Genomic DNA, 27,749 nt, shown 5'->3' with positions numbered 1-27,749 from the left:
TCTCCCCTCATTATATTCCTCTCCCACCTCTTAATTTTATTTTTAAAATGTCAAGCCTTCCTATTCAATTGATCCTATGCCCTCTGTCTATGTATACCTGTATGCACATATCCACACCTTGACATATGTATTCATGTGCACATATACCTTCCTATATGCACATATATATGTATGTATACATATACATTTACATATAAACACACATTTCTATTCCCTTCAACTATCCTCATACTGAGAAAAGTTTCATAAGTTACAATGATCATTTTTCCATGTAGGGATGTAATTAGTTCAACTTTGATAAGTTCCTTATGATTTCTTTTTCCTGTTTACCTTCACATGCTTCTTGTATTTGAATGTCAAATTTTCTATTCAATTCTGGTTTTTCCATCAAGAATGCTTGAAAGTCTTCTATTTCATTGAATGACCATATTTTCCCCTGAAACCTTATACTCTCTTTTACAGGGTGGGTGATTCTTGGTTTTAATCCTAGCTCCTTTGACCTCAAGAATATCATATTCCAAGCCCTTCTATCCTTTAATGTAGAAGCTGCTAGATCTTGTGTTATCGTGACTGTTTTTCCACAATATTCGAATTGTTTCTTCTTGGCTCTTTGTAATATTTTCTATTTGACCTGGAAATTCCAGAAATTGGCTATAATATTCTTAGGAATTTTCTTTTTGGGATCTTTTTCAAAAGGTAATCAGTGAATTCTTTCAATTTCTGTTTCTAGAACATCAGGGCAATTTTCCTTGAGAATTTCTTAAAGGATCATTTCTAGGCTTTTCTTTTTATCATGGCTTTCAGGTAGTCCAATAATTTTTAAATTATCTCTCTTGGATATATTTTCCAGGTCATTGGTTTTTTCCAATGAGATATTTCACATTGCCTTCTATTTTTTCATTGTTTTGGATCTGTTTTATAGTATCTTGATTTCTCATAAAGTCATTAGCTTCCATTTGCTCCAATCTAATTCTGAAGGAATTATTCTCTTCATCAAGCTTTTGAATTTTTTTTCCATCTGGGCAATTCAGCTTTTTAAGACATTTTTCTCCCCATTGGCTTTTTTGGGCCTCTTTTGCCATTTTAATTAGTCTATTTTTAAGCTATTATTTTCTTCAGTTAGGCTGTTGACTTGCTTTTCATGACTGTCTTGTATAATTATCATTTCTCTTCCCAATTTTTCCTCCACTTCTCTTAGTTGGTCTTCAAAATCCTTCTTGATCCCCTCCATGTACAGTAAGAAATTCATATTTTTCTTGGAAACCTTTGGTGCAGGAGTTCTGACTTCAATGCATTCTTCCCATTCCATGCTTTGATACTTTTTGTCCCTCTAAAAGGAATCTAAGGTTTGATTGCTGTTCTTGCTTTTTTTCCCTTTGCTTGCTGATGTTGCCATTCAATTATTTGACTTTTGAGCTTTTTTCCATAGTAGATCTCTGCTTCCAGACAGGAGAGTTTTTTCCAAATTTCTGGTTTTTGCACCTGCCAGAGCTATTAGTTGGGTGCCCTCTCTTCAGCCCCCACAAGCTTTGGCTCACTGGTCACACACCCCAGGGCCTCCACCCAAGACAGTGATCCAGATCCAAGCAGGTTAAAGCAAGAGTGATTACCCCTCAGAATGGTCACTTGGTCCCCCAACAATCCGTAGGCCAGGAGGTCTGAAGTAGCCACATGGAGGCAGTTGTACAGCAGCATCACCTCTGCTACTTCTCTCCCTGGGGACAGGGGAAAGACTGTGCTCTGTCCCCTCCAGTTCCAACAGAGTTACACACTGATCTTTTACTTTGCTTTTGGCATTTTGGGGCTGATAATTCTGGAAACTGCCACAGCTGCTGATGATTCACTCTCCCAAAGTCAGCTCAAGTAGCTGCTGGTCAGGGCTGCCCTGGGGCTAAAACTGTGGGCTCTGCTCCCAGCATGCTGCAATTGATGCTTCCTGTTGGCTTGCCAGGGTGCCTTCAGTGGGAGATTTGTTTCTCTCTGTCACTTTATGGGTTCTATAGCTCTAAAATTTGTTCAGAGTCATATTTTATAAGTATTTGATGTGGTAATGGGAGGAGCTCATGGAGTTTTCCTGCTTCTACACTGCCATCTTGGCTCTATGAAGAAGCAAACACTTTTGAAAAGGGACGATGTCAAAATAGAAAATAGAATAAGTGGGGGGTAGGATAGGATTGAGGGAAGTATAGCTAGTCTTTCACAATATAACTACTATTGAAATGTTTTGTGTACCTACACAGTACAACCTATATTGAATTGCTTGTCTTCCCAGTGAGGGTGGGTGAGGAGGGAAGAAGGGAAAGAATATGGAAATCAAAATTTTAAAAACAAATGTTTACAAAATTGTTTTTTGCATGCACCTGGGAAATAAGACAAAAGGCACTGGGGTATAGATATCCATCTTGTCCTACAGAAAGTTGGGGGGGTGGAAAAAAAATTACAAAACAATAACAGTAACAACAACACATAATGCTTTAATGTTTACAAGAATTTTTATAAAAATATATCATCTTATCCTCACAATAACTTCATGAATTAAGTGCTATTATCATTCCCATTTTAGAGATGAGGAAACGGAGGCAGGGAGATTTTAAGTGACCTTCCCAGGTTAAACAGCTAGTAAGCACCTGAGACCAGATTTCATTTTGGTCTTCCGTTACAGGTCCCTTGCTCTAATCTCTGTGCTACCTATCTATGTAATGGCAATCCTTAAAACATTTAAAACTTTAAAAATGAACAAACTCAAAAGGGGAAATGGTGGGACTGTACTATAAAATAACACTAAAACTCTGAATGAGTGGTTACTGTCAAAGAAAGGTAAGGGTGATAAATTTGTTTGGTATTTAGTAAGTTCTATTGGGAGAAAAAGAATGGTGAACCTGTGACCTTAAGGCCACATGTGACCCTCTAGGTCCTCAAGTACAGAACTTTCACTGAATCCAAATTTCACAGAACAAATCTCCTTAATAAAAGGATTTGTTCTGTAAAACTTGGACTCGGTCAAAAGGCCAAATAATGAAAAGTCTGATAAAATATTGAATGTTATCCTTTTGAGGAAGATGGAGATATGGAATAGATGATAATACAATAAGATGGGTTCAGAACTCGCTAGATGGCCAGCATTTAATGTTTCAATGTCATTATGTCAGGGAATCTCTAATGGAGTGCTCCAAAGATCTGTGTTTGGCCCTGTGCCATTTAACATTTTTATCAATGACTTAGATAAAGGCAAAGATTGAATGTTCATCAAATTTTCAGATGACACCAAGCTGAGAGGGAAAACTAATATAGCGTATGGCAAAACTGGGATCCAAAAAGATATTTGACAGGCTAGCAGGGGTAAGGAACCTGCAGCCTCAAAGCCACATTTGGCCCCCTAAGTCCTCAAGTACAGTCCTTTGACTGAATTCAAGCTTCACAAAAGAAATAGCCTTAATTAAAAGAATCTCTTCTATAAAATTTGAAGTGAGTCAAAAGGCCTCCCCCAAGGGCCCAGAAGACCAGATGTGGCCATGGGCTCCCCACCCCTGAGAGCAATGGGCTGAATCTAATGGTATGAAATTCAATTGGGATGAATGTAAGGTCTTATAATTTGGAAGAAAAATCATTGCCAGAATTATACAATAGGGGAAAGAATGTTAGGCAGAATTTTGAAAATACCTAGAGGCTTTAGTAGAATACAAACTTAAAGAGTTATTGATGTGATGTAGCAGTCATGAAAGGTAATACAATTTGACGCTTTCTTGAGAAGCAGAGTTTTCACAAATGAGAAGGTAATCAGATCTCATATGGAGTATTACATTGGTTCTGAGATCCACATTTTCTTTTTTTTCATTATTCAAAGGCTTTATTAATTTCTGATTTACATCATTCATTTCTGCCAGATTTTGAGTTACAAATTTTCTGCCCTTTTTTCTCCTACCCACCATCCCAAAATAGCCATCCCACAGGATATCCCCTCCTCCAATCTGCTCTCTAACATATCTTATCCCATACCCCCTTTGACTTTTCCAGTAGTGCATGGTGGATCTCTATGCCCCATTGCCTGTATAACTTATTTCCCAATTACATGTAAAATAGTATTAATAATAGTGTGTGTGTGCATATATATATATATATTTAAACATTTGATTTTAAAACTTTGAATTCCAGATTCATTCCCTTCCTCCCCTGTCACCCACCCTCACTGGGAAGATAAGCAGTTCAGTATAGGTTGTATATGTGTAGCTAAAGCAAAATCTTAACAGAGTAGATATATTGTAAAGACTGACTATATTTTCCTCCCTCCTTTCCTACCTCCCACTTGTTCTATTCTCTTCTTTGATCCCGTCCCTTTCCAAAAGTGGGTGGTCCTAACTTTCTTCCCCCCCAGCCTGCCCCCCATTCTATCATGCCCCCTTTCGTCCCCTCCCCCCCTACTCTCTTGTAGAGTGAGATACCCTATTTAGTGTGTATGTCATTCCCTCCCTGAGCCAAATTCAATGAGAATAAGGTTGACCCATTCCCCCCCTTTTTTGTGCCTTTTTGGGAGGGCAATTGAGGTTAAGAAACTTGGCCAAGGTTACACAGCTATTTTTTTGGGGGGGGGTGGGAGTTAAGTGTCTGAGGCCGGAACCAAACTTGGGTCCTCCTGACTCTGGGGCCAGCGCTTTACTCATTGCTCCACCTAGCCTCCCCAACCCATTCCCTTTTGCCTTCCTATACTTCCCCTCCATTGTAGCCATTTTCCCTTGCCTCTTCTATATGAGATAGTTTACCCCATTCTGTCTCTCCCCATCTCTTCTCATTATATTCCTTTCTCACCTCTTCATTTCACCTTTTAAGTATCATCCCTTCCTATTAAATTGGTTATATGCCCTCTATCTTTGTATAACTGTAAGCATATATACATATGTATTCATACGCCCATATACCCTTCAATATATATTTCTATTCCCTTCAACTATTTTCATACTGATAAAAGTTTCATCAGTTACGATGATTGTTTTTCCATGTAGGAATGTTAATAGTTCAACTTTGATAAGTTCCTTATGTTTTTTTTCCCTGTTTAACTTCTCATGCTTCTCTTGCTTCTTGTAACTGAATGTCAAATTTTCTATTCAACTCTGTTTTTTTTTATCAAGAATGCTTGAAAGTCCTCTATTCCACTGAAGGACCATATTTTTTCCCTGAAACATGATATTCAGTTTTGCTGGGTAGGTGATTCTTGGTTTTAATCCCAGCTCCTTTCCCCTCCAGACACAATATTCCAAGCCCTTCAGTCCCTCAGTGTAGAAGCTGCCATATCCTGAGTTATCCTGATTGTGTTTCCACAATATTAAAATTGTTTCTTCCTGGCTGCTTGTAATATTCTCTCCTTGATCAGGGAATTTCAGAACATGTCTATAATATTCCTTGGAGTTTTCTTTTTGGTATGTTTTTAAGGGGGTGATTGGTGGATTCTTTCAACCTCTAATTTGCCCTCTGTTTCTAAAACATCAGGGCAGTTATCCTTGAGAATTTCTTGGAGGATGATTTATAGGTTGTTTCTTTGATCATGGCTTTCAGGTAGACCAATAATTTTTAAATTCTCTCTCTTGGATCTATTTTTCAGGTCAGTGGTTTTTCCCATGAGATATTTCACATTGCCTCCTATTCTTTCATTTATTTGGATCTGTTTAACAGGATCTTGATTTCTCATAAAGTCATTAGCTTCCATTTGCTCCAATCTAATTCTGAAGCAATGATTCTCCTCACTGAGCTTTTGAGATTCTTTTTCCATCTGGCAAATTTGACTTTTTAAGACATTCTTCTCCTCATTGCCTTTTAGAGCTTCTTTTGCCTTTTGAATGAGTGTGTTTTTTAAGATGTTATTTTCCTCAGTCAGGCTGTTGATTCCCATTTCATAATTTTCTTGCATCATTTTAATTTCTCTTCCCAATTTTTCCTCCACTGCTCTTACCTGCTTCTTAAGGTCCTCTATGGCTTTTAACCAGGTAGTATTTTTCTTGGAAGCCTTTGGTGTAGGAGTTCTGACTTCACTGTCTTCCTCCTGTTCTATGCCTTGATCCTTTTTGTCCCCAAAATTGGAGTCTAATGTTGGATTGCTTTGCTTGGTTTTCTTCCTTTGCCTGCTCATTTTGCCACACAATTGCTTGACTTTTGGGCTTTTTGCCACAGTAGGACTCTGCCACCAGACGGGGGAGCTTTTTCCCAAATGTTGGGGTTTTCTCAGTTGCTGAAGGTATTAGTTGGGTGCCTTCTCTGAAGCCTCCACACGCTCTGGCAAGCTGGTCACACACCCCAGGACCTCTACCCTATACCTCAATACACATCCAAGCTGGTTAAAGCAAGAATGATTACCCCTCAGACTGGTTGCTTCATCCCCCTGCACTATTCAGGCCAGGGGCTGAAACTGCCATGTGGTGGCAACTGTGCTATAGCACTTGGTGGCTTCTCACCCGGGGGGCAAAAGCCGATGCACTCCCAACTACTGGGTCCCAAAGTCCACACTACACTGACCTCTCACTTTGTCCTTAGCATTTATGTGTTGATAATTCTGGATATCCACAGCTGCTGTTGATCTGGAGTCCCTCCAGCCAGTGGTTGGTCATTCCCTCCCTGGTGCTAAAACCTCATGGGGCTGGGCTCGGCTCCCAGAGCGCTGCACTGGCTGCTTACTGCCAGCCTGCCAGGCTGTCCTCAATGGGAGGTTAGCTTCTCTGTGTCATTCTGTAGCTCAAAAGTTTGTTTAGGATCCCCTTTGACATGAATTGGATGTGGTGGAATCCGGAGCCATATGGGGGTCCTGTTTCTATTCTGCCATCTTGACTCTGCCCCAGTCCCCAGGAGATTCACATTTTCAAAGGGAAATTAATAAGCTGTGTTGCATCCCCAGGATAAAAAATCAGAATGGTGAAGGACACTGAATTCATGTAATATGAAAATGTGTTGAAAGAAATGGGCATGCTTTGCCTTAAGAAGAGAAGACTCAGAGCTTACATGATCCTTAGATTATAAGTATTTGATGGTCCTTCATATTCAGGAGAGATTAAAATTGTTCAGGAGAAAGAACTTGCCTGCATTGGACATAGCCTGTTGTAAAGGGACATGTATGGAAAAAAAACCAGTATTTTTCTGGAATTAATGTTTTATAAATATTCCATAATTTTATCATTACAAAATTTCCATCATTCCTGCCAACAGTTCTGCCTTATTGAAAAGAACCAGGCTTATAGTACCATTACTCTTGTCAGTTTCTCAGTTTTTAAAACAATAAAATTATCCCTCAAGTAAGTCAAGAATATCTCACTACTCTGAGTTTTAGACCAAAAAGCTTCAATAGATAACTGGGTAATTAAAGCCTGCTGTCAATAACAAATCATGCCATAGTATCAGGTATATAAACTGTTTCCTGAATTCATCATCCATTTTTTTCCTTATGGCCTAATGGTCTAAATTCCCCTTTCAATACTATTTCTATTTCTTCACCTAAATACATGGCATTTTTCTTTTACTTGGGTTCTTTAATTTCCTCATATGATTAAAATCTTCTTGATATATGTTATTCCACTTCAACTTTTTAAAAATCTTTCCTTTAAATGAGTTTTTAGGGACCATATTTAAAAATCTTTCTAATTTTGTTCAAAATCATTATTTAAGTATGCTTTAGTTCATCTGACTGATAGAGCCATACTGAAGACTTTTTAAAGAAAAATCAAGACAATCTGGACTTTGAGAGGATCTGGGAGCTTCTGGGAGTAATACTCTAATCCTGGGGCTATCGATGGTTATTTAGTTCAACTTATTTGACTAAATAAGTTAAAGTATACATTATGCAAGTCCTTCAGGAATTTCTACCATTGGCCCAAAATTTCAGAGGATTGACTAACTAGATTCAGTTAAGAATCAAGGTAAGGAAATGCATGTTTTAGCATTTTGTTTTTTGGTTTCATTGTTTTAAGGCATTTCTTAAGTCAATAAGCATTGATTTTATGCTAAGTATTGGGGATATGAAGAAAGGCTGTTGATTTGGCAACTTTGTATCAATACTAACAATCTTTTGGTAAAACATATGATATTTTCATCAAACCTCATACTTGGACTACTTTTGTGCCTGGGAACAAATACAAATTGGCCTTCATATTTGTACAAAAGAGCCAATTTCTAGCCTGATTATATCTGTACTGAAGTGTGAGGTGAGATCTAGAAAGTAATTATTCATCACATAAATATCATTTCCATTCTAGCCACAAAGCAGAAGAGTATCCAGTGATTCTTTTATAACATAAATGAAATTGACACAATTTGTTTGGGAGCACTCTTGAATACAAATGTCATACCAATGGAGCTACTTTGTAAAGCTGAAGGAAGCCTTCAGATTCACTTGGCTATCTCCCTTAAGTAAGATGGGAACTACTGAATAATGTCCAGGCTGTGCAAGTATTTCAACAGTCCCATTTTGCAATGTGGCATCAAGTAGAATCAGAGCAGATTTTTTTCAAGAAAGAGGTTAAACAATTTCTCTCTCTCCCCTCCTTCTCTCTGTCTGTGTCCCTCTCTGTCTGTGTCTCTCTCCTTTCTCTCTGTCTGTGTCTCTGTGTCTCTGTCTCTGTCTCTGTCTCTGTCTCTCTGTCTCTGTCTCTGTCTGTCTCTCTCTCTCTCTGTCTCTGTCTGTCTCTCTCTCTCTCTCTGTCTCTCTCTCTCTCTCTCTCTCTCTCTCTCTCTGTCTCTCTCTCTCTCTCTCTGTGTCTCTCTCCCCTCCTACTCTCTCCTCCTTCTCTCTCTCTCTCCTCCTTCTCTCTGTCTGTCTGTCTGTCTCTCTCCCCTCTCTTTCTCTGTCTCTCCCCTCCTCTCTCTCTGTTTCTCTCTCTGTCTCTCCCTTCCTTCTCTGTCTCTCCCCTCCTTCTCTCTCTCTGTCACTGTCTCTCTCTGTCTCTCTCTCCCCTCTATCTGTCTCTCCCTCCCTCCCTCCCTCCCTCCCTCCCTCTCTCTCTCTCTCTCTCTCTGTCTTCAGAGAGTCTTCTTTATATTATATATAAATATATCTAATCTGTCTCTGTCTTCAAAAGGTTTCTAATACTTAGAAATGAAGGCTACTATTAACCTTTGAAAATGATACTAATGCCTGAATTACTCCTTGCCCATTCCCCAACTAGCATTTTGAAAAGTGTGCAGTATTAATTCATTGTAATTTATTAATAGCATTATTTTCCAAGAACAATGATACATCTCAAAGAACAAAAGAAGTTGGGGTAGCATATGTGCTTATGAAGTAAATCAGCACCTAAGAATAATTTGAATACCTGGAAAGTGTGGCCAACTGCCATAATCTCTGCTGCTAGGAGAGGCTGAGGTTGGTGGATTGCTTGAGTTCAGGAGTTCTGAGCTGCAGTAGGGCCAATGCTTATCAGATATCAATACTATATCAAGCACTAATGTGGTGACCTCTTCAGAGTGGGGGGAGGGAGAACCAAGCTGCCTAAGGAAGAACTGGGCCAGTTTGGAAAGCAAATAAATCAATGGTTCTATGTTGATCAGAAGTGGCATTGGGCTCATATTAGACCTCCAACTGTCAATCCACCTATACTTCTTTATATTCTCTTCTCTTTAGGTTTTTGTGATACTCTTCTACACTGGTTTTCCTCCTCCCCATTGTTTATCTATGTAGAGCTCCTAGATTCCTAGGAGCTGGTGGGATCACCAAATGAAAGAATATATAGAGGGAGAAAAGAAGAGGATGCAGGGAGAAACTCTGGGGACATCCATCATTACTGGGTATGTTGTGGATGAAGATTTATCAATAAAAGACTGAAAACATTTCACGTATACTTGCCCCTGTTTCTCCTCTTCAACATTCACCACCCTGGTATAAGCTGTTATCATCTCATGTCTAGACTATTGCAACAGCCCACTTATTTGTCTCCCTCTCTCAATTCTCTCTCCACTCCAGCTGATACTCCACTCAGCCATCAAAGAGACCTTTCTTAATGAAGTGCAGATCTGACCACGGCTTAAATAGAAAATCCTCTTTTTGTCTTTAAAAGCCCTTCATAACCTGACCTCCTCCTAACTTGCCAATTTTGTTCCACCTTACTACTCCCTCTCATGTCTTTTGTTTCTGGCTTTCATGGCTTCCTCCCAGTGTCAGTTAAAATACCACTTCCTACAAGATGTCTTTCCTGATCCCCCTTAGCTAGCACCTTTCCTCTGTTGATTTTTTACTCCATTTTTTCCTTTACATTGTACACAGTTGTTTTTATGTTATCCTCTCTCACTGGAATGTGAACTTCTTGAGAGCAAAGATTAATTTTATTTCTTTTTCGCCTTTGTTTGCATTCCCAGTGTTTAGCATGTGACCTGGAACATAGTAAGTGCTTAATATATGATGGATTATTGATTGACTGTTCTAACAATGGCAGTGGAACCCTTACTCCTAGACTCTTGTGCTGCAAAAGGAAATAGAAATCACTCTAAAGGAAATGAAGATGGAAAGGGCAGTTGCACAACACAACATAAACAGAAGAATTCCATTCTGGGGGCAACACAATTTTGTGGATGTTGAGAGACTGATTCTCAAAATGGGAAATAGGAAAAGACACCAAATATGTGGGGAACAAATAAAAATCTATGAATGTTACTACTGAAAAAAAGCAATCAGAAAGTCATCCATAAATACCAACTCATCAAAATACAAAATACTCTTTAAGAACAACTTATACAACTGTCAAGATGATTCTTCATGATTGCATGAGAAAGGAATATGTAGACATTCGCAAATGATATTCGATCACAGCAAATCACACAACTGGTAGGTATAGAAAATCCAATTTGTTTACTGCAAAAGGCATCAATAAATCTGTATATACAAATACACATACATATATAATGATGTACATATGCTGGGAGGTGCTTTAGAACAGGGACTATCTTTTGACTTTCTTTGTATCCGCAGAGCTTGGCACGTAGTCTGGCACATAATAAATGTTTATTTACTGAATATGTGTATGTGTGTATATGTGTATGTATGTATATGTATATATGTGTGTTTGTGTGTATTAACTGATATACATACATATATACATGTTTGTATATATCTTTAGCAATGCCTTTTGATTTTCTATCATATATATGCATGCATGTATTTGTGTATACATGTATAGGTGTTTATATGTATACATCTGTGTATATGCATGTGTATGAGTCTATATGTATATATACACATCCACACTTATGGATCTCTTTTAATTTTTATATCCAATGAGGTCTAGATAAACCCCCTGTAACAAAGAAAAACAAAAAAAAATCAACGGAAACAGTCAAATACTGTATACAATATTCTGCACCCAGTAGTCTTCAACCTTTCCAAAAATGAAGGGAGGAACATTTTATTCATTCTCTGCAGTCAAAATTAGTCATTAAAATCACAGCATTCAATTTTTAAAATATTATTTCCCTCCACATTACTATGTTAATACTATAACATAATATCGTACACAGTATATGCTCTATATTATTTTCCTGACTGTCTACTTCACTGAAGCATTTCATACAAATATCCCCATGTTCCTTAGAATTCCTCTTATGGATAGTTTATTATAGCATGATAATATTCCATTATTAATATATTGAAATATATCCAGAAATTTCCTAGTTGGTAGACATCCACTTTGTCCACTGCTTTTTATTTAGTTCTATAAAGAGAGGTGCTTTGAATATTTTGATGTATAGAGAGCTTTTTTCTGTTTTATTTTTAATCTCATTGTAGTTTATGTCCAAAAGTGAAATATTGGGCAAGAGGGTTAGAGTTAGCTATATTCATACACATGTACATATATAATGCATAGACATACATGCATATTTAAATATATTCACATATGTAATTATAACTATAAAATGCATATGTTGTATAATATTAGAGGAGTAAAAGAGTTCTTCTTTTCCTGACTGAGACAGCAACCACCAAATGCTATGCTGGCAAAAACGAGTGTGAAGAAGTCAGAAACATTTCACTCTGAAGGGATAGCTGATTATACTCTCTCTCTCTCCAGAGCCACAGAGATTCCTGGGAGCAGAACACCATTGTGTCATGTATGAGAAAAGCACTCATAACTATGGAAGATCCAGAAGCAAGTACTAAGGTTAGGTCTTGTCAGAATCAGCTGAGATTCACTAGCTAACAGGAAGTTGTCAAAGGCATGTTTCGAGCCAGCCCGAGTTATAAAGAAGACAAGCATGGAGCCAGAGCATGGGCTAAGTTGATCTGAGTCAGAAAATAGACAAAACCGCAGGAGAAAGGAGAAAGGCAAATTGGGGTCCAGGCTCTAGAAAGATAGAAATAGGAACTAGAATGGGAGTAGGGGTAGAGAATCAGTGTTCAATTCATTTGAATTCAATAAATTTTAAGTGGAACTCTATTTTGGAGTCACGATCAAGAGTTAAATATTTCAAGATGAACACTTTGTTTCTTCTTAAGCAGTATAAAAGTTTGATAGCAAGGAGGGCTGGTGAGCTGTCCATAGAGAGGCAATGGTGTGGGTAAGCTTGTGTGGTTCTAAAGGTTCTATAAGTGCTAACCAGGTGATGTTGTCCACCCTATTCATCTCAAACATCCTTTGAGGTCAGGGAAATTGTTTTAAGGTAGTTCCTGGATCCCTAAGATATGATTCATTTTTCACAGAACTCATTTTTTAGTATTATTTTCCTTTACATTTCTATATTAATATAATAGCATAATATAGTACACACTATATGTGCTATATTATTTTCCTGACTCTAATACTTCACTGAAACATTTCATACAAATATTCCTCTTGTGGATAGTTTATCATGGCATGATAATATTCCACTATTCACATATGGAAATGTATCCAGACTTTGGAGATCTCATTGTCTAATTCCTTCTCCAAAATATTTCTCTAGAGGTAAAGATAGATCTGGAACCTTACCTATGGTCACTTACCAATACCTTTGAAAAAGGTTTAATGATTCACTAGCAGGCCACACTGTGAAAAGCCTAAAACATCTGTCATCTACAGATTGCCAAGTGGTTTAGGATAAGTAATCATAAAGTGATTTCTGGAAAAAAAGTAAGTCACAATGTCTTTTCTGGACCAAGTCTGAAAGTCTCACTTGACCAAGTCTTGAAAATGTAGCATGTGATAAAAAAGAAAGTGAAAAGGATCAAAATATAAAATGTGGTGAATAAACATTTAATAGCCTAAGCAGTCCCTACTAAAAGCAGATAATGGTGTTTTGAGGTCACAGTTATGGCTTCTTGGAACTTTATGTCCTAGCTATTCTTGCAGTAACTTCATTTAGAGGTGACGGAATCAGGTTTCTCTGAACTTTACACACACTGCTAAGACAATTCATTGGCCTACAGATTCAAATTTAGTTGAAATGTAGGCTCTTATATAATATCTGTCTTTCCAAAATGTAAACACTGCAGAGATCATCTGACAGCATACACCGCCTTTGAGCAAATTAAAATGCCTTTTCATCTTAATCAAGTTATATCTGGGAATTTACAAACCAAGCTCTCTTTGCTCATAAGTAGTCCTTTCTCTCACTGTGTACAGAGGCAAACACTTCAGTGCACTTTTGAATATAGCCTGTGATGTGATTTAATTTCTTCTAAATTTAACCAATGTAATACTTTTTCATGACCAAATCTGATGACCATAAATACAAGCTTGTGATGACAAAGCCTTCTCGGGGAATCTAGGCTTACATTATTATTCTTCTAAGGTGATATTCAATTGTTATTTTTACAAAGCATCCAGTTTGAGGAATAAAATGCTTTAGGGGTTACATAACATGGATTATATTTGAGTAACATCTCACTATAGTTATCATCATATAGGAATGATTGTCATTAAAAGCATATTTGCTTTGAGGGAGAGAAGAGACAGGGTAGGGGCCAGACAAATCATCCAGAAAGTACTGGGTTAGCAAGAGACATTGCCTAATGAAATCGATTAAATGGAGCAGGATGTTTTCTTTACAGAATTACACGAATGTTTCTCATAGGGGCAAGTGCCATTAAAGATTTGCCAAATGCTTCTGCATCTTCTTCTATGTTACATGCCCAATATGGCCCTGGTGAAATACTCCAAGGGTCAGTCTTTGATAATTAAAACTATTCACCCTTGTTATTAAAACTCATCTTGTTTGGGAAGTCTAAAGACAGGCTGCTTTGAGGAGCTCAAATCCTCATTAGTTTAATAAGATTATCTGGGGAGGTTATAGTAGAAAACAACATGCAGCTCAAAGGCATAAACAGGAGAATCTTGATCCAGCTTAGCAAGTGAGTTGACAAAGGGCTTCCATGACTCCATAGTTAAATTTTAAATTTCTGGGGAACAGGAATTGTATCTGACACTTCTTATTTATCCTCCAGAGCACCAAAGACTTAAGCATTTATTTGTGGATGTTACATCTCATTGAGGGGGCTACTCCTCTGAGTGACTTCTGAGAATGCTCTGGGATCTCCTCTTGCTGAGCTCTACTCTGTAAAATAAAGGCATTAAACCACGTTTCTTACTTTCCTCACACAGAGACACTGGCTGGAAGGCTGATAATGTATGAGAAAGATTGCTTGCTAGGTTTCTTCAGCTATAGTTCCTTGGTAGCAATCTGCATGTGGGGCTTTGAACTGCAGCTTTTGGATTTTTTATGCCCTTCTTACTTCTGGTCGCCATGATTTGTTTTGTTTTGTTTTTTTTCTCAGCCATACAGTCACTATCCTCCATTCAGTTTTACTGAGTTATACAGCAGAGAAGATAGTTTTGATATTTCAGTGGTCTGGTTTAATCAAGGTTTAGAGAAATTATGTATCAACAATAGTTTTCACACACACATACACACACACGAGGGTGTGTGTGTGTGTGTGTGTGTGTGTGTGTGTGTGTGTGTGTGTATAATTTATAGAGGGTTAGCTTTGGAGGTATGAAAAGTTGGGATCAAGTATTGCATCTGGCCAATAGACTTATTGGACTGTAAAACATGGATGGTAAATTAAACTAGTCGTGGTTCAAGCTCTTCAAATCACCTTGACTTCAGACTTGGCAAATGAACGCATTTAGTCCAACACACTTTTAGCATTTGGAAAATGAGGCCCAGGTTAAATAACTTGCACAGGATCATCTTTGTAGAAAATGACAGAGTCTGGATTTGAATGCAGGTCCTTTTTCTCATTCTACTGTAACTTTTGTGACACATAAGTACATGTGTGCATATATGTGTTTATGTTATATATATGTATATATATTTATGCCTGTGTGTATGTATACATACATGTTGTCTCCCCTGACTAGACTATAAGTTTTTTCTTTTTTCTTTTTACTTTTTTTGAGGCATTTGAGCTAAGTGACTTGTGCAGGATCACCTGCCTAGTAAGTGTCTGAGGCCATATTTGAGCTCACGTCCTCCTGACTTCAGGACTGGTTTTCTATCCACCACGCCACCTTGCTGCCTTAGACTATAAGTTTCTTGAGGAGAAAGGCTTTTTCCCACTCTTGTTTTTGTATACCTACTATCTACAATAATAGTATAGTACCTGGAACAAAAAACCCAAATCTTTGTTGGTTATTTGATAAGAATATAATTCACAGATGACTTACTCCTAGGGACGGGTAAAGAAATGTTCATACCAGAAGTTCCATGCTCCTAAAATCCAAGGTTCAGGCCAAATGAACAAAAATCTCTACTTTTGACCTATGATAAACTATGATGAATCCAGATTTAGGATCAAAAGGGATTATCAAGGTTGTCAAATACAACCCCTACATTTTCACAGTTGAGGACATTGAGGATCAGTAATATTAAGTGACTTCCCTTTGTCTCGCGGGTAATAACAGGCAATGGCAGAATTAAAATCCAAGGCTTCTGACTCAAAATAAACAGCACTAATATCCTTTGCCACAAAGCTCCATCTTTAGTGGAGGAAAGTTTTTATCTCAAAGCTTGGGCTGATGGGGAGAAAGCTCTTTAGGACAAATAGCAGCCAAGATAGAATCCGGGGAACCTGTGGTCTGTCTTGGCCCTGAATAGGCCTTAATGTGTGTTATGAGAAAGATTCATAATGCCCCATGCTTCTCTTTCCCATCTGTTAGCTGAGAATAATCATCATGTTTGTTTACTTAGTATTATTGGATTCCTGTAGTGATTTTTCTCCAAGAGCCTGAGGCACTTATCCTTCACCTGAACAAAAAAAAAACAACAACAACTGAAAAATAATACAGTTATCCTCACAGCTATTTGTAAAGAACTTCTGAGATTCTTAGAACAAGGGCTCAATATGACTCAAAATAGAATTTCTCTACTCATCATTAGGGCAGAATTAGCCTTTATTTTTTGTGCTTATAGATTGTTTGTGAATATTCTATAAGAAAGCTATGAAAATTTGGCATCCCCCTAAAATCTTAGGCATTAGTCCTACTGGTAAGATTATCAACAACACAAAATTGATTCTCTAACAGTCATGGTATTAGTTTTAAAAATTGTATTACCTCATTTCCTTGGTACATTGCATTGTCTGGTCTTAAATTAAAGTATCAGAACTAAACTTATACTTACACTAAGGCATGTATAATTGTCATTAAAAATGTGTTGACAATCAATAAATATTTACCAAGAATCTAAGTGGTTGGTGTGGTGTCAAAGGCGGGGGGGGGTATATCAGTGGTTCTAGAGTCAGAAGGCTTGTGTTTAGAGCCCAAAAGTCAAAATTTGATTTAAAACTCTTCCATTTATGACTTGTCTGACATTGGACAAGACAAAGTTTAGGGGTTTCATTTTCTTTATCTGTAAAATCAAGGCAGTTGTGTTAACAATAATAACATTTGTGAAATACTTTAAGATGTGCAAAGTTCATTTTATCCTCCCAGCAACCATATGATGCAGGTGCCCTTATTATCCCTGTTTTACACATGAAGAAACATACAGACTTGTTAAGTGACCCTGCCAGGATCACATAACTAGTCAGCGTCTGAGGCTGGATTTCAACTCAGGTTTTCTTGTCTCTGAATCTAACACTGTTCTCTGCACCGTACTAAAATCCTATGATTCTATGTCTTCTGAGTGTAGTACTGTGCTAGGCCAAGTAGAATCTACAAAAGATGAGTGGCTTTTAATTAGCTGCAGAAACAAAATATACATATATAAAGCAATAAATGAAAAAGTCAGTATTTATCTATATACATGCATTTAAGCATATATACACACATATACAAATATGTGGGTGTAGTATATACTTATATACTAAATTTACTAAATTCTTTAATGTCAGACATTTGAGAATTGGACATTTTTAATGTGTTAATTCTGTGTTAAAGACCATAAGTTCAAAAAGATTGGATAAAGTCAAGATCAAAATAGAATCTTAACCTTTAAAAGAAATAACAAAAATGAATATTTATTAAATGGCAACTTTAGTAAGCAACTTTGCAAATTACTAGGCAAAGATGAAAAAAATACAGAGTCCTCATCCTCAAAGAGTTTATAATGTAGTATTAGGGCTCAAACAAGAACATAAATAAGTATGAATCAAGGTAGAATGTTATAAAGGAAAAGAATAGTTCTAGATATATTAGTATAAGATATGAGGGAAGAATCATTTTAAGTTATGGGGGAGGTCAGGAAGGGTTTCAGATCAATTCAATAAACCATTAAGTATCACATGGAAAAAAGATTAGTCTGGTACTGTTTGGTCCCAAAGGATAGAGCCAGAAACAATGGGTAAAAACAAAACAAAAAATGACTTGACATTGAGAAAATCTAATAATTGTAGCTGTGTAAAAGTATAATGGGCTGTCTCAAGAGGTAGTGGGTTTCAGCTCTTTGGAAGTCTTCAAGCAGAATCTAGATGGTTGACAGCATATGAGTTTTGTTATAGTGGCAGATAGCAGTAAGAGTCCTGGGAGTAGTTGCCTCCACCCTCACCCCAGCCCACATCAACAGTTTTCCTTCCAGCCCAGTCTCCAGAGCCTTCATCTAGGGAAACAAATCTGTGGAAAAGGGGCCAACAACCAAACAACTGCCTCCCACAGAGCACACTAGGCACCCTAGCTTAAGCACAAAGGCAGGGAACAAGAGACAGAAGGCAGTGTGTACCAGGAAAGCCAAACCACATCTCCTCTTAAACCCCAGTGGACATTGAAGGAAATCTAAACATGACCTCCATTTTCCATTTTCAGTTCTGCTTGGTTTCAACTCCATGGAACAAATCTTCCCTTCAGAATAAGGGGAATCACCTCAAATCTCATCACCATGCAGTCGCCTCAGTCTTAGATATTTCTCACCTTCCTCAGCCTCCTCTTCCCTTTGATTGGAGGGATGGATGGTGGAGCCCTGAAGTCCTCCTGAAGCATTTCTTTATACAGGGCAGGAATTGAATTTCAAGATCACCTCACTTTCTATATGCAACTCTACTTGGCTTCAATTTCATAGATCATTTGGCACCAGATGTCATATGGTGCCTTTTCCTTCCCTACCCCCCCATTCCCTCCCAACTCCCCACTGCTTTCCAACTTCATTTTCTGTGTTGTCTTTCACTGTTAGATCATAAGCTCCTTGAGGACAAGGATTGTGTTCCTTTTTTCTTATTTGTAGCCCTGGTACTTAGAACAGTGCCTGACACACAGTAAGTGTTTTAAAAATGTTTATTGAATTGGCCTATTCCACTAGCAGATTTATTGTTATTTTTTTATTTCCTATAATACCATGTGGGAGCAATGAGTCAAAAAGAGATGGTACCCCTCTTGGAGTAGAACTGAAGGAAAGAATATAGTTGTTATGAGTCCACAATGTAGAATGACCTTTGGCCATTGACTGATAATTACATGATAATAATAATGATAGCTAGCATTAACATAGCACTTTAAGTTTACAAACACTTTCAAATATTATCCAATTTTATTCTCATAACAACCCTGGGAGCTGTAATATTAATGGGATTTAAGATGTTTCCCACCCATTAATAGACCTCAGATGGAGCCCATTAAGAGAAGCTTGCTTAGGGGAGGCTTTCATGTAGGAAGTCTTTCACACCTTTTGCTAATTTCTAATTAGGTATTGAGTCATTAGGGTTGTGATGCCTTATGGCTGAGAGAGAGAGAGATTCTCTACTCGAGATTCGGAGGTGTGTTTAGAGCTCCCCAACTGCTCAGATATACAGGCTCTCCTCTATCCATGGATGTATATAAAGTGTATAGTTGATACAGGCAGTCAGATCCCTGTCTATTGGTCTTTATTTTTCTGCTTATATTTTCTCTGAAGGTCAGGTTTCTGGCTATTCCCCTGAACTAATGAATGTAATTAAAAAAGATTGTTGACCCCTTAAAAAAATGCCTTTCCTAGTAAAGCCGATTTAAGAGTCTGTGCCAGCAGCTGTCCTGAGCATGCCAGTGTGGCTTCCACTACAGGATCTATATCCTATTTTTTATCCTCATTTTGCTAATCTGAAAACTGAGGCACACAGAAGGCAAGTGATTTGCCTAGGGTCTCAAAGTAAATAAATATCTGAAGCTGTATTTTGACTCATGTTTCTTAGAATCCAGGTCCATACTTTATCCACTGTACTGCCTAACAACTGGGGGCATCAAGAAAAACTTTTATAAGCATTACCACTTGGATTAATTCTTGAGTGATTTCAAGAAGTGATGAGAATTGAGGAGGAAGAGTATTCTAGAAAGTGGGAGACTGATATGGAAATATATTTTGCATGACTTGACATGTAAAAATGGTATTATATTGCCTTCTCAAGAGTTGGGTTAGGGGCAGAAGGAAGGGAGAGAATTTGGAAATCAAAATTTTTAAAAATGTAATTAGGAAATGTTTAACAATATATATATATATATAAAATTTATTTAAAAATTAAGGATAAAAAATTGTGAGATACCCTATTCAAAGACATGGAAGTAGAATCTGGAATGACCAGTAGAAGAAACATCATGGAAATCAAGTTTGACTAGAAAGCAGAGTGTATAATCCATTTAGAAAGATACACTGGAGAATGCAAAGGTTTTTAAAGGACAACAGGACAGCAGACATGTAGAGATGACTTTTATTTTTTGCTTTTTGGTGGGGGGAAGGCAGGGCATTTGGGGTTAAGTGACTTGCCCAAGGTCACACGACTAATAAGTGTTAAGTGTCTGAGTCTGGATTTGAACTCAGGTCCTCCTGACTCCAGGGCCAGTGCTCTATTGACTGTATCACCTAGCCACCCCAATGCAGAGATGACTTAATAGCAGTTGTAGGACTAAGCTAGGCCTCTTAGGGTGGACTGGTGTATGAATAAGCACAGAGGAAGGGGTATAGCATTCTACACCAGTGAAACAGAAGAATTAGATGCAAAGAAGTGGGGAAGAGCTTCCTAAAGGGAGAAGAGAGGTTTTTAGGGGGGGGTGGGGGAAGAGAAGGAAATAAAATAAAACTGGGTAGTTTGGGGGAGGATAGATTATGGGCATTCTCATTTTTCTGGAGTGGAGAGTTGAGAGGATTTAATAGGGAATATTGGATTGTGTAATTTTCCTAATACAAAGATCACTAGGAGAAGGGAACAAAGTCTTATGTTTCATGGAGATACATCTGGTAGCTGATGTCCACCTCAGTCTTTCAATGAAATGTCTTGAGCAATTTTTCCCTCAGTTCATTTTTTAAAAATCTCGATGATAACCGTATTCAATCAAAGCAGAGAGAAACCATTGAAAGTCCATCATATCTTTCAGCATCACTCCCTTTCCACAATGGATTATGGATTGATTCTGTTGCCCTTTGCTTATTCTAAGATCAAGATCCTGTCCAGAAAATTCTAAGACAAGCATCACACTGAGCAGGAATTTTCTCTGGTCAGTGAATTTAATACTGAGTTAGGAAAAGAACACTTCAAATCCTATCCTTATCTACGGTGTGATCCTTGACAAGTCACTTTACCGCTCAGATTCTTCATCTTTCAGATGAAGGTAATAAAAGGTAATAATAATATCTACGTTCTTGTGTTGTTGAAAGTATCAACTTACAACCTGAGGCAGACAGGTGCTACAGTGTTTAAAGTCAGGAATACCTAGGTTCATTTCAGCTTCAGACACCTACTAGCTACATGACTGAATTAGTTTCTTCTGTATTTGCCTCAGTTTCCTCATCAATAAAATGGGCTGGAGAAGAAAATTGTAAAGAATTCCAGCATTATTTTACCAAGAAAACCCCAAATGGGTTCACAAAGGATCAGACAGGATTGAAAGGACAGAGGAAGAAGATGGAGAAGGAGGAGAAAGATGATGACAACTACCAAACAATGGCAACAAAAATGATTGACTTAATGTATACAAAGAACTTTGTGAATTTAAAAGATTGTAGTCACTCACTCATCTTGTTAGGTTCTTTTGAGGTGCATTGATCCTGAGGTCATTAGAGGCATCCTGATGATTGAATTTTATCAAAAACTAACTGTGTATAGAATTTTCTACTGGAAAAAAGAAATGATCACTGACTTCCTCATGTAAGTTCAACCAGAAAAAATTAAGAACTAGTTAGGGAATGTAGTTCAGCTTCAGGAAAACTAGTAAAACCCACCCACTTAATTCTTTTAGTAGATATAATAGAAATGTTTTGTTTTGTTTTTGCTTTTTCAGATTCACTTTCTCTTGCAAAGGACAAGAAGCAGTGGATGAATAGATTATCAGGCATAATTGCAGAAGACTTTCGGTTGGATCGGAAAGGTAAAATTACAATTAACACTTCTCACAGGTGATGATTCATTGTTGTGTTCATAAACATTCTAAAAATTCATCCTAGAGATGATTTTTTTGGTAAATGTTTTTCAGTGATACATTTGAAAGAAAAAAGAAACATTAATTCTTTAATCTACCAGTGTTAGCTTTCAGCTATTAAATACTACTCTGATCTTCTGGGGCCATGTTACTCAAAATACTAAGATTTGCCAACAGCAGCTTTCTCCAAGCCCAGGATTCAAAGCAGCTACTACAGAGCCTTGGAACAGTGATTAGCAAAAATCATTTATCATTCCTGATTACTGACCCAAGAGGGTATAGAAAGTTTTCAGGAAGTTGGAGAGTAGATCATAATGGAGGGTTGGTATAAAATATAAACTTTTGTGGTTTAAAAAACTACAACCTATAAGTTACAGAAAGATGGCACAGTATGGGGTGAGTCAGTCAAACAAGAGGAAGTTATAATCAAGCCTTTGACTATAAAACTATAGAAAAATGGGGAGTTTATAATTCTTTATTCTTCCTTCTACCGTTGCAATTATCTGAGTGAAGTAGAGCCAGAAAAACAATTAATGGTATAATAAAAAATTGATAAAAATAAATAAATTTTAGGATTTTTGTAAACTAATGAAGAATGAAATAAGCAGAAACACATGAACAATTTATACATTAACAATGTTGCAAAAACATACAGCTCTGAAAGCACTGAAAACCCTCGTTACTGCAATGACCAAAGAAGGCTCCAGAGGACCAATGATAAAAAATGCTATCCATTGCAGAGAGATGATGGTTTTAGGTTGTAGAATGGGACATATATACATACCTATGCATGTATTTATGTAAATATGCAAACATTTGCATATGTACATATGTAATATATAATATATACATGCATATGAGAAAAAGAAGTAAATTAAATGAAAAGTGAAAAGTTGATAAAAGTTAATCTAGACAATCACTATAAAATATTTTAAAGTTTAAATCTATGAGTGTGCGAATAAATATAGAATAATATTTTTTTGGGGGGGAAGGAATCACAAAAAAGATTGGAGATAAGGGAGAACTTCTTGTAGAAAATAAGTTTTGAGGTGAAATTGAAGGAAACTAGGGATTTCATCAAATAGAGGTAATCAAGGCACACATTCCAGACTGGGGAACAGCATGTACAAAAGAAGGGAGGGAGGTGGGTGATAGAAATTTCTTTATGAGAAAATGTAAGGAAGCAGGACCTAAAGCAAGGAAAGAAGAATAATGCATAATGAAGAAGAAAATGCAGGTGAAAACCAGTCATGAAAAGCTTTACATACCAAACAAAGGAGTTTGCTTTTGACCCTAGTAGTAATTACTGGAGTTTGCTGAATAGTGAGTAGAGATCTGGTCACATGTAGGCTGTAAGAAAATCTTTTTGGCAGCTGTATATTATTTGTCTTGTTTCCCTTTATTGCTCTTGTGCTTAGATAGAGTTGTGAGTGTGTGTGTGTGTGTGTGTGTGTGTGAGAGACAGAGAGAGAGAGAGAGAGAGAGAGAGAGAGGGAGAGAGAGAGAGAGAGAGAGAAAGATGGAGAGAGAGAGAGAGAGAGAGAGAGAGAGAGAGAGAGAGAGAGAGAGAGAGAGGTATTGTATGTGTATTTGATCTAGTCCAGTCACTCTCCAAAGTTCACCATCTTAAATTCATTCCTACCTATTGTGCAGCAGTTACTAAGGTTTTCGGATGTTGGGCTTCTTCTGTTGTCCCTGATGATCCCTGGTCACTAGGGAAACGTTGGAAGATATTTCATTCCACATATCACCCCACCCCCATTCTAGTTTCATTGATAAATGTTGTCCAGGTGTTTCCTTCTCTCAAATTTTAAATCCCTTATAATCTTTTGTCATGCTTTTCTGTAAGGACTTATGGATGAACATGAACTCTATAGTATTACTCTTTTTTCCGTGCTTCTCTTCTTGGCAAATAGATCAAGTGTTTGCTGGCAGAGTTTGTTGCTCTGGTCTTGTGGCCCCCTTGTGATGGCTACTGTTTTTTTTTTTTTGTTGTTGTTGTTGTTGTTTTGCTTTTTGGAGGGCAATTGGGGTTAAGGGACTTACCAAAAGTCCCAAAGCTAGTAAATGTGTCAAGAGTCAGAGGCCGAATTTGAACTCAGGTCCTCCTGACTCCAGGGCCAGTGCTCTATTCACTGTGCCACCTAGCTGCCATGATGGCTACTGTTTCATATCAATTCCTCAAACACCACAGAATCTCAGCACAGAGGCCAACCCGGTACCGGAAAAAGAAATCATACAGCAAGTAATTAGTACAAAATTTGCTTGACGTTAACCTTTTGAAATGAATGACGATAGCTTCAGCGTTTTTATTTTTGTTAATTTCCAATTTTATGAGGGGAAATGAAGTTGAATTTTTTTCAGACAACTCAAAATCAGGATTCTATAATCACTTGAAGTGTATTCCTCATGTTTAAACTTAGAGCTAGAGTAAGACCTGAAGACCTAGTCATTCTCCAACATCTTACTGATGAATTAACTGCTTACCTGACTGGTCCCAAGTCAAACAGGTAATATCAGAGTAAAGATTTGAACTCAAGTCCTATGACTCCAAATTCACTGCTTCTCTAACTACATCATACTTCTTCATATTGTTGTTTCTTGCCATGTATGATACTTTTCAGCTCCTTTCTTCAGGAAATATTCATGACACACAGGGATAGGCCTTCTGAATAGTCTATGAAACTTTTGGCTATGTCATTTCTTGATCTCAAATCATATTTTCTGATACAGGATTTCCCATCCTCTCCTCTGTCCACTTTTACCTTTGAAATCAGTGAGCATTAAGATATCATCTTGACTTGAGAATGTTTTCATACAATTTTTCTTTTTCTTTCCTATCTCTCACAGAGGTTGGCACATAATCTGTAATTATCTTCATAGCAGTCTGTTTTCTCCCTATGAGTTCTGGAAGGTCAAATGGACCATATTACTTCTCTTATCTTTGGGTGCACCATAAAGCCATCTCTGTCAAATTTGTTTTATTCCAATAAGGAGAAACCCTCTGAAAGCTCAAAATTTTGTCTATATATTTTAATTATGCCAAAAATGTTCATGTGAAATGTCAGTTAATTTTATCTTATCTAATTTTTTTTATTTTTCCCAATTACATATAAAACAAATTTTAACATTCTTTTTCTTCAGATTTGAATTTCCAGATTCTCTCCCTCTCTCCCCTCACTCCCATTGAGAAGGCAAACAATTTGACATAGATTATGCTGTGTAGTCATGCAAGATAAATTTCCATGTAAGCCATTCTGTGAAAGAAAACATGGAAAAAAAATAAAAAGAAAGAAATTAAATAAAAAGTATAATTGATATACTTACAGGCTTTACCAATTCTTTCTCTGGAGACAGACAACACCTTTCATCAGAAGTCCTACAAATCTTTCTTGGATGATTGATGTTGAGAATAGCTAAATTATTCATAGTAGATCATCATCCAATATTGCTGTTGCTGTGTACAATGTTCTAGTTCTACTCATTTCATTTTTGCATCAGTTTACATGTCTTTACATGTTTTTTCCCCCTAAGAGCATCCTGCTCATCATTTTTGAAGCACAATAGTATTCCATAACAATCATATGCAACTTTTTCAGTCATTGCCCAGTTGTTAGACATCCCTTCAATTCCCAGTTGTTTGCCATCACTAAAAGATCTGCTATAAATATTTTTGCACTCATAGATCATTTTCCTTTTTTTCTTTAATCTCTTTGGGATACAGATCTAGTAGTAGTATTGCTAGGTCAAAGGGTATGCATGAGTGTAAAACCCTTTGGCATAGTTACATATCACTCTCTAGAATGATTGAATCAATATACAAGTTCACCAAGAGTACATTAGTGTTTTAATTTTCCCACATTCTCTCCAATATTTGTAATTTTCCTTTTATGTCATTTTAACCAATCTGACAGATGTGAGATAGTAACTCAGAGTTTTTTTAAATTTACATTTCTCTTATCAATAGTGATTTGGAAAATTCTTTTCATATGATGATAGATAGCTTTGATTATTTTATCTGAAAACTTTTCATATTATTTGGCCATTTATAAATCAAGGAATTACTCTTATTTCTGTAAATTTGACTCAATTTCTACATTTTGAGGAATGAAATCTTTACCAAAGGAACTCACCATGTTTTTTCACAGTAACAATTATTCAAATGTGTATTTCCCTACATTCTATTTCCCATTTCCTATGCTCCATTTGTTTTTACATTGTCCATTCGCAAAAGTGTTTTGCTTCTGACTTTTATCTCCAAACTGTCCTCCCTTCTATCAGCTCCCCCAATTTTACTTATCTCCTTCCTTTGCTACTTTTCCATATGAAAAGATATATTTCTACACCCCAAGGAGTGTGTATATTATTCCTTCTTTGAGCCAAATCAGATGAGAGTAAGGTTTATGTGCTCCTCTCCCTGCTTCTGCCATTTCCCCCTCCACTGTAAATCACTTTCAAGCCTCTTTTCTGTCATTTATACCATTCTATCTCTCCTTTTCCCTTCTCCCAATGCATTTTTCTTTCTCATCTCCTAATTTTATTTTTTTAGATAATCATTCCATCACATTTAACTATACCTCTGCTTTCTTTCTATATATACTAACTACCCTAATAATGAGAAAGCTTTTTAGGACTTATAAATATCAAATCCTTTATAATTTCTCTTTCCTTTTTACATTTTTATGCTTCTCTTGAGTCTTGTATTTGGAAGTCAAATTTTCTATTCAGTTCCAGTCTTTTCACCAGGAACACTTAAAAGTCCTCTATTTTACTGAATACCCATTTTTGTCCATGGAGGATTATACTCAGCTTTGCTACATATGTGATTTTTGATTGTAATCCTGTCTCCTTTGCACTCAGGAATATCATATTCTACATCCTCTGGTCCTTTAATTTAGAAGTTATTAAAATTTTTGTTTTCCTGCCTGTGACCCCATGATACCTGAATTATTATTTTTTTTTTCTGACTGCTTACAATATTTTCAACCTTACCTGGGAGCTTTGGCATTTGGTCATAATATACCTAGAAATTTTCATTTGAATAGAAAATTTCATCTTTCAGGAGGCAATTCTTTCAATTTAATTTTTTCCCTCTAGTTCTAAAATATTAGGACAGTTTTCCTTGATCATTTCTTGAAAGATAATGTCTAGGATTTGTTTTTATCATGACTTTCAAGTAGTACAATAATTTTAAAATTATCTCTCCTGAATATATTTTATAGGTCAGCTATTTTTATAGTGAGATATGTCACTCCATATATTTTTTTCATTTTTGGATATTGTTTTATTGTTTCTTGATGTCTTATAGAGTTATTAGCTTCCACTTGCTCAATTCTAATTTTTAAATAATTATTTTCTTCAGTCAATTTTTGTGCCTCTTTCCCCATTTCACCAATTCTGCTTTTTAAAACATTCTTCTCCTCACTAGATTTTTGCACCTTTTTTTTTTTTTTTACCATTTGGCCTCTTCTGTTTTTTAAGGTTTTATTTATTTATTTTTACCAAGCCATTGATCATTTTTTTCATGATTTTCTTGCATCATTTTCATTTCTCTTCACAAATTTTCTTTTACCTCTCTTGCTTGATTTTTAAGTATGTTTTTTTAGCTCTTCCATTGCCTGAGACCAATTTATATTTTTCCTTAGAAGGTTTGCATGTAGGTGTTTTGACTTTGTCATATTCTTCTGAGCATGTGTTGTGATCTTTCTTTACGTCATAGTAACTTTCTTTTGTTGTTGGTTTGGGGTGGGGAAGGCAGGGCAATTGGGGTTAAGTGACTTGCCCAAGGTCACATGACTAGTAAGTGTTAATTTTATTTAAAGTATTTGGAGGGTTTGAGGGGAAAGTTTAGGTGAATCCCTGCCTTTATCCACCATCTTCCCAACACTTCTTAGTGCTAAACAAAGCACCCTGTGTTTCTTCTACCCTTCTTTCACTCTGTTTTATATATATATATATATATATATATATATATATATATATATATATATATATATATAT

This window comes from Petaurus breviceps, unplaced genomic scaffold (genome assembly GCF_028583685.1).
Source record: "Petaurus breviceps papuanus isolate PSGF00001 unplaced genomic scaffold, PetGlider_PUasm1.0 126, whole genome shotgun sequence".
Classification (NCBI taxonomy): domain Eukaryota; kingdom Metazoa; phylum Chordata; class Mammalia; order Diprotodontia; family Petauridae; genus Petaurus; species Petaurus breviceps.
The sequence above is the reverse complement of the archived record's forward strand: the minus strand, read 5'-3'. Positions refer to the sequence as shown.